This window comes from Coregonus lavaretus (genome assembly GCF_964263955.1).
Source record: "Coregonus lavaretus genome assembly, chromosome: 22".
Classification (NCBI taxonomy): Eukaryota; Metazoa; Chordata; class Actinopteri; order Salmoniformes; family Salmonidae; genus Coregonus; species Coregonus lavaretus.
In genome coordinates, this window is record NC_140009.1 from 10,819,556 (window position 1) to 10,831,484 (window position 11,929).

Below are 11,929 nucleotides of genomic sequence, written 5' to 3' on the forward strand. Positions count from 1 at the left end.
TCAAGCAGACCACCATAGTCTCTGTGCCCAAGAAAGCGAAGGTAACCTGCCTAAATGACTACCGCCCCGTAGCACTCACCTCGGTAGCCATGAAGTCATGGCTGTTCATGGCTCACATCAACACCATCATCCCGGAAACCCTAGACCCACTCCAATTCGCATACAGCCCCAACAGATCCACAGATGACGCAATCTCAATCGTACTCCACACTGCCCTTTCCCAGCTGGACAAAAGGAACACATATGTGAGAATGCTGTTCATTGACTACAGCTCAGCGTTCAACACCATAGTGCCCATAAAGCTCATCACTAAGCTAAGGACCCTGGGACTAAACACCTCCCTCTGCAACTGGATCCTGAACTTCCTGATGGGCCGCCCCCAGGTGGTAAGGGTAGGCAACAACACATCTGCCACGCTGATCCTCAACACGGGGGCCCCTCAGTGGTGCGTACTTTGTTCCCTCCTGTACTCCCTGTTCACCCACGACTGCGTGGCCAAGCACGACTGCAATACCATCATTAAGTTTGCTGACGACACAACGGAGGTAGGCCTGATCACAGACAACGATGAGACAGCCTATAGGGAGGAGGTCAGAGACCTGGCAGTGTGGTGCCAGGACCACAACCTCTCCCTCAACGTGAGCAAGACAAAGGAGATGATCGTGGACTACAGGAAAAGGAGGGCCGTACACGCCCCCATTCACATCGACGGGGCTGTAATGTAGCGGGTCGAGAGTTTCAAGTTCCTTGGTGTCCATATCACCAACGAACTATCATGGTCCAAACACACCAAGACAGTCATGAAGAGGGCACGACAACACCTTTTCCCCCTCAGGAGACTGAAAAGATTTGGCATGGGTCCTCAGATCCTCAAACAGTTATACAGCTGCACCATTGAGAGCATCCTGACCGGTTGCATCATCGCCTGGTATGGCAACTACTTGGCATCCAACCGTAAGGCGCTACAGAGGGTAGTGCGTACGGCCCAGTACATCAGTGGGGCCAAGCTTCCTGCCATCCAGGACCTATATACTAGACTGTGTCAGAGGAAGGCCCAAAAAATTGTCAAAGACTCCAGTCACCCAAGTCATAGACTCTTCTCTCAGCTACCAAATGGCAAGCGGTACCGGAGCTCCAAGTCTAGTTACAAAAGGATCCTTAACAGCTTCTACCCCCAAGCCATAAGACTGCTGAACAATTGATCAAATGGCCACCCGGACTATTTACATTGAACCCCCCCCCCCTATCTATGCATAGTCACTTATGTACAAATTACCTCGACTAACCTGTACCCCCTCACATTGACTCTGTATCGGTATCCCCTGTATATAGCCTCATTATTGTTATTTTATGTGTTACTTTTTATTTATTTGTTTACTTTAGTTTATTTAGTAAATATTTTCTTAACTCTATTTCTTGAACTGCATTGTTGGTTAAGGGTCTACACCTGTTGTATTCGGCGCATGTGACAAATACAATTTGATTTGACTTGATTTGTCATTACAAAGAGACAGGCGTCCTTCCTAACTCAATTGCCGGAGAGGAAGGAAACCAGTCAGGGATTTCACCATGAGGCCAGTGGTGACTTTAAAACAGTTACAGAGTTTAATGGCTGTGATAGGAGAAAACAGAATGGATCAACAATATTGTAGTTACTCCACAATACTAAACTAAATGACAGAGGGAAAATAAGGAACCTTGTACAGAATACAAATATTCCAAAACATGCATCCTGTTTGCAATAAGGCACTAAAGTAAAACTGCAAGAAATGTGACAAAGAAATACATTTTTGTCCCGAATATGTTTGGGGCAAATCCAACACAACACATTACAACAGTATCACTCTGGCACTCTTCATATTTTCAAGCACGTTGGTGGCTACATCATGTTATGGGTATGCTTTTCATCGGCAAGGACTAGGGAGTAAAAAAAATAAAAAAAAGTAACAGAATAGAGCGAAGCTCAGGCAAAATCCTAGAGGAAAAACTGGTTCAGTCTGCTTTCCAACAGACACTGGAGGCTGGTGAGGGCAGGACGGCTAATAATAATGGCTGGAATGGTGTGAATGGAATGGTATCAAACACATGGAACATGCATTTAATGTGCTTGATACCGTTCTATTGATTTCATTCCAGCCATTACTAGGAGCCCGTCCTCCCCAAGTAATGTCTCACCAGCCGCCTGTGCTTTCAGCAGGACAATAACCTTAAAACACAAGGCAAAATATACACTGCAGTTGCTTACCAAGATGACATTGAATGTTCCTGAGTGGCCTAGTTACAGTTTTCACTTAAATCGGCTTGAAAATCTATGGTAAGACTTGAAGGCCCCAGGCAGAGACCAGTCTGAGGTGTCGTTTTAGCCAGACAGCATCAGATACTTGGGCTACACATGTGTGCTCTGCCTTGACGATGATGGCAGTATTATCAGCAGCACCTGTCTTTTACTAAAGAAATGTGTTAACTTAAGTAATTTATATTTTCTCTGCCCCGCTGTGAAAGTGCCTCATTGCTGCAGCTTAATTTCAACGAAAGTCACGTTTGCAATCATATCGCATAAAATAATGCACGGGAACTTTGTCAGGGTGGAATAGTCCATTATTATGAACCAACCAGTCTGTGGGGGATTCATGATACTTAAAATGGCACTTAATGCCTTAATGACACTTTCTAGTGTTATGAGAAAAACTTGGATTATATTCATATTGATATGAAATATATGTACAGTGCATCCGGAAAGTATTCAGACCCCTTGACTCTTTCCACTTTGTTACGTTACAGCCTTATTCTAAAATTGATTAACTTATTTTTCCTCATCAATCTACACACAATACCCCATAATGACAAAGCAAAAACAGGTTTTTAGAAATGTTTGCACATTTATAAAAAATAAAACACTGAAATATCACATTTACATAAGCATTCAGACCCTTTACTCAGTACTTTGTTGAAACACCTTTGGCAGCGATTACAGCCTCAAGTCTTCTTGGGTATGACGCTACAAGCTTGGCACACCTGTATTTGGGGAGTTTCTCACATTCTTCTCGGCAGATCCTCTCAAGCTCTGTCAGGTTGAATTGGGAGCGTCGCTGCACAACTATTTTCAGGTCTCGTTGTCTTGGCTCTGTGTTTAGGGTCATTGTCCTGTTGGAAGGTAAACCTTCGCCCAAGTCTGCGGTCCTGAGCAGGTGTTCATCAAGGATCTCTCTGTACTTTGCTTCGTTCATCTTTCCCTCAATCCTGACTAGTCTCTCATTCCCTGTCACTGAAAAACATCCCCACAGCATGATGCTGCCACCACCATGCTTCACCGTAGGGATGGTGCCAGGTTTCTTCCAGACGTGACGCTTAGCATTCAGGCCATAGAGTTCAATCTGGGTTTCATCAGACCAGAGAATCTTATTTCTCATGGTCTGAGAGTCCTTTAGGTGCCTTTTGGCAAACTCCAAGTGGGCTGTCATGTGCCTTTTACTGAGGAGTGGCTTCCATCTGGCCACTCTACCATAATGGCCTGATTGGTGGAGTGCTGCAGAGGTGGTTGTCCTTCTGGAATATTCTCCCATCTCCACAGAGGACCTTCTCCCCCAATTGCTCAGTTTGGCTGGGCGGCCAGCTCTAGGAAGAGTCTTGGTGGTTCCAAGCTCCTTCCATTTAAGAATGATGGAGGACACTGTGTTCTTGGGGACCTTCAATGCTGCAGTCATTTGTTGGTACCCTACCACAGATCTGTGCCTTGACACAATCCTGTCTCAGAGCTCTACGGACAATTCCTTCGACCTCATGTCTTGTTTTTTGCTCAGACATGCACTTCAAAAGTGGATTAATCTTTTGCATTTTAGATTATCCTAACCTGCTACATTAATTCTCCACACTTGCTGTGTAAGTTCTCCTAACCTCCTCTGACATGCACTGTCAACTGTGGGACCTTATATAGACAGATGTGTGCCTTTCTAAATCATGTCCAATCAATTGAATTTACCACAGGTGGACTCCAATCAAGTTGTAGAAACATCTCAAGGATGATCAATGGAAACAGGATGCACCTGAGCTCAATTTCGAGTCTCATAGTAAAGGGTCTGAATACTCATGTATACAAGGTATTTTTTTTATATTTTTTTTATAAATTTGCCAAATATTTTAAAATAAACTGTTTTCGTTTTGTCATTATGGGGTATTGTGTGTAGATTGATGAGAAAAAAATTATATAAATCAATTTTAGAATAAGGCTGTAATGTAAAACAAAATGTGGAAAAAGTAAAGGGGTCTGAATACTTTCCGAATGCACTCTATATGTATGGAAATAAATAATTGATTGATTTTTATTTTACTTCTGCTCTTTTTTTCTCAACACTTTTTTGTTGTTTTATTTTACTTTTTTATGAAAAAATAAATGCACTGTTGGTTAAGGGCTGTAAGTAAGCATTTCACTGTAATGTCTGCACCTGTTGTATTCGGCGCATGTGGCCAATAAAATGTGATTTGATTTGATTTGATTGATCTGTTATGAATTATTATTCAGCTGTATGGCTGTATGGACTTTTTTTAGGCCTTTTCTGTCAACAATGTGGCCTTATGAACCTGGGCAGTGGTCTCGAATGGAATGCCTTGAGCGGAGCATGGGGATGCCTCAAGCGGAGAAAATATATTTTTTAAATGATTACTAGTATTATTATTTTAAATTATGCCCAGCTCAAGAGGCCCCTTGATGATGTGAGGCCTGAGGCAATTGCCTCTTTTGCCTAATGGTAAGTCCGCCACTGCTTGACAGAGCCTGAATTTTTTTTTTAATAACATTGTACAATACAGGTGTGCAAAGTTCTTAGAGACCCAGAAAGGCTCACAGCTGTAATCACTGCCAAAGGTGATTTTAACATGTATTGACTCAGGGTGTGAATACTTATGTAAATGAGATATATCTGTATTTCATTTTCAATCAATTTGCAAAAAGTTCTAAAAACGTGTTTTCACTTTGTCATTATGGGGTATTGTGTGTACAGTGAGGGGAAAAAGTATTTGATCCCCTGCTGATTTTGTAAGTTTGCCCACTGACAAAGACATGATCAGTCTATAATTTTAATGGTAGGTTTATTTGAACAGTGAGAGACAGAATAACAACAACAAAATCCAGAAAAACGCATGTCAAAAATGTTATAAATTGATTTGCATTTTATTGAGGGAAATAAGTATTTGACCCCTCTGCAAAACATGACTTAGTACTTGGTGGCAAAACCCTTGTTGGCAATCACAGAGGTCAGACGTTTCTTGTAGTTGGCCACCAGGTTTGCACGCATCTCAGGAGGGATTTTGTCCCACTCCTCTTTGCAGATCTTCTCGAAGTCATTAAGGTTTCGAGCCTGACGTTTGGCAACTCGAACCTTCAGCTCCCTCCACAGATTTTCTTTGGGATTAAGGTCTGGAGACTGGCTAGGCCACTCCAGGACCTTAATGTGCTTCTTCTTGAGCCACTCCTTTGTTGCCTTGGCCGTGTGTTTTGGGTCATTGTCATGCTGGAATACCCATCCACGACCCATTTTCAATGCCCTGGCTGAGGGAAGGAGGTTCTCACCCAAGATTTGACGGTACATGGCCCCGTCCATCGTCCCGTTGATGCGGTGAAGTTGTCCTGTCCCCTTAGCAGAAAAACACCCCCAAAGCATAATGTTTCCACCTCCATGTTTGACGGTGGGGATGGTGTTCTTGGGGTCATAAGCAGCATTCCTCCTCCTCCAAACACGGCGAGTTGAGTTGATGCCAAAGAGCTCCATTTTGGTCTCATCTGACCACAACACTTTCACCCAGTTCTCCTCTAAATCATTCAGATGTTCATTGGCAAACTTCAGACAGGCCTGTATATGTGCTTTCTTGAGCAGGGGGACCTTGCGGGCGCTGCAGGATTTCAGTCCTTCACAGCGTAGTGTGTTACCAATTGTTTTCTTGGTGACTATGGTCCCAGCTGCCTTGAGATCATTGACAAGATCCTCCCGTGTAGTTCTGGGCTGATTCCTCACCGTTCTCATGATCATTGCAACTCCACAAGGTGAGATCTTGCATGGAGCCCCAGGCCGAGGGAGATTGACTGTTCTTTTGTGTTTCTTCGATTTGCGAATAATCGCACCAACTGTTGTCACCTTCTCACCAAGCTGCTTGGCGATGGTCTTGTAGCCCATTCCAGCCTTGTGTAGGTCTACAATCTTGTCCCTGACATCCTTGGAGAGCTCTTTGGTCTTGGCCATGGTGGAGAGTTTGGAATCTGATTGATTGATTGCTTCTGTGGACAGGTGTCTTTTATACAGGTAACAAACTGAGATTAGGAGCACTCCCTTTAAGAGTGTGCTCCTAATCTCAGCTCGTTACCTGTATAAAAGACACCTGAGAGCCAGAAATCTTTCTGATTGAGAGGGGGTCAAATACTTATGTCACGGTTTCGGCCGAGGCTGCTCCTTCTCCTTGTTCGGGCAGGCTTCAGCGGTTGTCGTCTCCGGAGTACTAGCTGCCACCGTTCTATGTTTCTATGTTTGATTGGTTTTGTCTGTTGGTTACACCTGTTCCTTGTTAGTGTTCATTATGCGTCCTATTTAGTTCTCTTGTGTTTGGTCAGGTGTTGTGTGTAATTGTTCATTGTCACGTTGTGTGCTAGTTCGTTTATTCTGTTCTCTCTGTATTTTTGTGTTTGAGAGAGAGTTCCGCACTTTGTGCGCCTTTAGCATACTTTACCGTTGTGCGTAAAGTTCGCCTGTAGCCTGTTGCCGTGTGTGGCTTGTTTTTGGACTTTACTAAAGACGCTGTTCGAAACCTCTGTGTGTCCTGCGCCTGATTCTACACTACCTCTACACTCAACCCTGACATAATTACAAACCATTTCAATGGAATCAGCAGGAGCAACCGCACCCACGTAGATCATCTAGGAGCGCCTTCGTGGACAGGAGGACAGGATTAACCAAATCGGGCACGCCCTGGACAGAGTGATGAACACCCTCCATCGATGGGAGGCCAGCGGGGTACCCACACCCCCACCTACCACACCATCACCATCGGTCAGCCCGCCTGTCCAACTTCCGGAACCCAGTGGGATTCGGCTCTCGCTCCCGAGGGCGTACGACGGCACCGCTGCCGGGTGTCAGGGGTTCCTGTTGCAAGTTGAACTCTACCTCGCCACCGTACACCCGGCGCCCTCGGGACACGAGAGCGTTTCCGCCCTCATCTCCTGTCTCACCGGCAAGGCGTTGGAGTGGGCCAACGCCGAATGGAGGAGAATAGACGCCGCAACTATCACCTATGCGGAGTTCTCCCGCCGCTTCCGTGCAGTGTTTGACCATCCACCGGAGGGGAAGGCGGCGGGGGAGCGTCTATTCTACCTCCGGCAGGGGATGAGGAGCGCTCAGGAGTTTGCACTGGAGTTCCGGACTCTAGCGGCAGATGCAGGGTGGAATGAGCGGGCACTCATAGACCACTTCCGCTGCAGCCTCCGGGAGGACGTCCGCAGAGAGTTGGCGTGCAGGGATACCACGCTTTCATTTGACCAATTGGTTGACATGGCCATTCGGCTGGACACCCTGCTCGCTACCCGCGGGCGTCCCGGGTGGGGGTCGCCCATTCCACCCTCCAGCACCTCCGAGCCGAGCCCTATGGAGCTCGGAGGTGCTGGCGCTAGAGGAAGGAGGAGAAGGAGCCCGAGGGGGGCCGTCCCCTGCACCAACTGTGGCCGTGGAGGGCACACCGCGGCTAGGTGCTGGGGAGGGTCTCCTGGTGGAGGAGAAGGCAGGCCACACATTGGGGCGTCCTCCCAGGTGAGTAGGCGTCCCACTTACCCAGAGCTTTCTGTCGTACACATAACCATACCTGTTTGTTTTCCACAGGTTGCACCTCGTTCCCAGCATAAGGCGCTAGTAGATTCAGGCGCAGCTGGGAATTTTGTAGATCGCAAATTCTGTGTAGAGTTAGGGATTCCCCTCCTTCCGGTAAATAATCCTTTCCCTGTACATGCCCTAGATAGCCGTCCGTTAGGATCCGGGTTGATTAGGGAGGTCACAGTGCCACTTAGGATGGAGACGCAGGGGGGTCATGAGGAGACGATTCAGCTCTATCTGATCGACTCTCCTGCGTATCCGGTGGTGCTGGGGCTTCCCTGGTTGATTACACATGATCCTACTATTTCGTGGCGAGAGAGGGCTCTTAAGGGGTGGTCTGCTCAGTGTGAGGGGCTATGTCTGGGTGTTTCCGTAGGGGCGACCTCGGTGGAGAGTCCGCACTGCACATTCCTCCCGAGTATGAGGATTTGGCACTCGTGTTTAGCAAGACGAGAGCGGCGCGGTTGCCACCTCATAGACAGGGGGATTGTGCGATAGACCTCCAGGCAGGAGCTGCGCTCCCGCGGAGCCATGTGTATCCTTTGTCACAGGAGGAGAAGAGGGCGATGGAGACATACATTGCCGAGTCTCTGAGACAGGGATACATAAGGCCCTCCACTTCACCCGCGTCCTCAAGCTTCTTTTTTGTGAAGAAAAAGGATGGAGGTTTGCGCCCGTGTATTGATTACCGCGGTCTCAATCAGATTACTGTGAAATATAGTTATCCACTCCCTCTGATTGCGACGATGACGGAGTCATTACACGGGGCACGGTTCTTCACAAAATTGGACCTCAGGAGCGCATATAACTTGGTGCGCATTAGAGAGGGCGATGAATGGAAGACAGCATTTAGTACTACCTCCGGTCATTACGAGTATCTCGTCATGCCATACGGGTTAATGAATGCTCCATCAGTTTTCCAATCCTTTGTAGATGAGATTTTCCGGGACATGCAGGGGCAGGGAGTAGTGGTGTACATAGACGATATTCTGGTGTACAGTTCTACCCGAGCCGAACATGTAACCCTGGTGCGCCGAGTATTGAGGAGGCTGTTGGAGCATGACCTGTATGTCAAAGCAGAGAAATGTCTGTTCTTCCAGGAGTCGGTCTCCTTTTTGGGTTATCAGTTGTCTGCGTCAGGGGTGAGGATGGAGGTTGACCGTGTGTCAGCCGTGCGTAATTGGCAAACCCCAACCACGGTTAAAGAGGTGCAGCAGTTCTTGGGTTTTGCGAATTACTACCGGAGGTTTATCCGGGGTTTTGGACAGGTGGCAGCTCCCATAACGTCCCTTCTGAAGGGGGGTCCGGTGCGCTTACGGTGGTCAGCTGAGGCGGACAGGGCTTTTGGGAGACTGAAGGACCTGTTTACCTCGGCTCCAGTGCTGGCGCACCCGGATCCCGCTTTACCATTCCAAGTGGAGGTGGACGCGTCTGAAGCCGGTATCGGGGCCGTTCTCTCACAACGGTCCGGCACACCACCTAAACTCCGCCCCTGTGCTTTTTATTCGAAAAAGCTCAGTCCGGCGGAGCGTAATTATGACGTAGGGGACAGGGAGCTGTTAGCCGTGGTACAAGTCCTAAAGGTGTGGAGGCATTGGCTTGAGGGGGCTCAACACCCTTTTCTCATTTTGACTGACCACCGTAACCTGGAATACATTCGGGCAGCTAGGAGACTGAATCCTCGCCAGGCTCGGTGGACTATGTTTCTAGCCCGGTTCGTGTTTAAGATCACTTACATCCCTGGGTCCCAGAACGGGAAGGCAGATGCCCTGTCTCGGCGGTATGACACGGAGGAGAGGTCCGTTGAGCCCACTCCCATACTACCTAAGTCTTGTCTGGTTGCACCGGTGGTATGGGAGGTCGATACGGAGATCGAGCGGGCGTTACGCACCGACCCTAGCCCTCCACAGTGTCCGGTGGGTCGGACGTACGTCCCGCTCGAGGTCCGTGATCGACTCATTTATTGGGCTCACACGTCACCCTCCTCTGGGCATCCAGGTATTGGCCGGACAGTGCACTGCCTTAGCACAAAGTACTGGTGGCCAACGTTAGCCAGGGATGTGAGGATTTATGTCTCCTCCTGCCCAGTGTAAGGCGCCCAGACACTTGCCCAGGGGTAAGTTACAACCCCTGCCCGTTCCACAACGACCCTGGTCTCACCTCTCGGTGGAATTTGTTACAGACCTTCCCCCCTCACAGGGGAATACCACCATCCTGGTCGTTGTGGATCGGTTCTCGAAGGCCTGTCGTCTCCTTCCCATGCCGGGTCTTCCTACTGCCCTACAGACCGCTGAGGCTCTATTTACCCACGTCTTCCGGCATTACGGGGTACCCGAGGATATAGTGTCTGATCGAGGCCCCCAGTTTACCTCCAGAGTCTGGAGAGCGTTTATGGAACGGTTGGGGGTGTCGGTGAGCCTTACCTCGGGTTACCACCCGGAGAGTAATGGGCAGGTCGAACGTGTCAACCAGGATGTGGGTAGGTTTCTGAGGTCGTATTGCCAGGGCCGGCCGGAGGAGTGGGCGAGATATGTTCCCTGGGCCGAGATGGCACAGAACTCTCTCCGCCACTCCTCCACTAAACTAACCCCTTTCCAGTGTGTGTTAGGGTACCAGCCGGTTCTGGCACCTTGGCATGAGAGCCAGATCGAGGCCCCTGCGGTGGATGAGTGGGTGCGGCGCTCGGAGGAGACGTGGAACGCTGCACACATCCATCTGCAGCGAGCCATCCGTCGACATAAGACGAGCGCCGATCTCCACCGCAGTGAGGGGCCAGTGTACGCACCTGGAGATCGAGTCTGGCTCTCAACCAGAAACCTGCCCCTCCGCCTGCCCTGCCGGAAGCTGGGTCGGCGGTTTGTGGGGCCTTTTAAAGTCCTGAGGAGATTGAACGAGGTGTGTTATAGGTTACAACTGCCCATTGATTACAAGAATATTAACCCCTCGTTCCATGTGTCTCTCCTCAGGCCGGTGGTAGCTGGTCCACTCCAGGACTATGAGATAGAAGAGACTCCTCCGCCCCCGTTGGACATCGAGGGGGCTCCGGCGTACACTGTTCGGTCCATCCTAGATTCGAGACGCCGGATGGGGGGTCTCCAATATCTCGTGGAGTGGGAGGGGTACGGCCCGGAGGAGCGGTGCTGGGTGCCGAGGAGGGACATCCTAGACCCATCTCTTCTGACCGAGTTCCATCGTGGTCATCCTACGCGCCCTGCTCCGCGTCTTCCTGGTCGTCCCCGAGGCCGGGGTCGGCGCACGGCTGGAGCCGCGCGTCAAGGGGGGGGTACTGTCACGGTTTCGGCCGAGGCTGCTCCTTCTCCTTGTTCGGGCAGGCTTCGGCGGTCGTCGTCTCCGGAGTACTAGCTGCCACCGTTCTATGTTTCTATGTTTGATTGGTTTTGTCTGTTGGTTACACCTGTTCCTTGTTAGTGTTCATTATGCGTCCTATTTAGTTCTCTTGTGATTGGTCAGGTGTTGTGTGTAATTGTTCATTGTCACGTTGTGTGCTAGTTCGTTTATTCTGTTCTCTCTGTATTTTTTGTGTTTGAGAGAGAGTTCCGCACTTTGTGCGCCTTTAGCATACTTTACCGTTGTGCGTAAAGTTCGCCTGTAGCCTGTTGCCGTGTGTGGCTTGTTTTTGGACTTTACTAAAGACGCTGTTCGAAACCTCTGTGTGTCCTGCGCCTGATTCTACACTACCTCTACACTCAACCCTGACAACTTATTTCCCTCATTAAAATGCAAATCAATTTATAACATTTTTGACATGCGTTTTTCTGGATTTTTTTGTTGTTATTCTGTCTCTCACTGTTCAAATAAACCTACCATTAAAATTATAGACTGATCATTTCTTTGTCAGTGGGCAAACGTACAAAATCAGCAGGGGATCAAATACTTGTTTCCCTCACTGTAGATGGTTGAGATTTATTATGTTTTATTCAGGCTTTAACAATAAAATGTGGAATAAGTCAAGGGGTATGATGAATACTTTCTCAAGGCACTGTATATACTGTATAATTCATATATATATATATATATAGTATAAATCATTGACTCTAACCCGTGGTCATTGGCGCCCAATT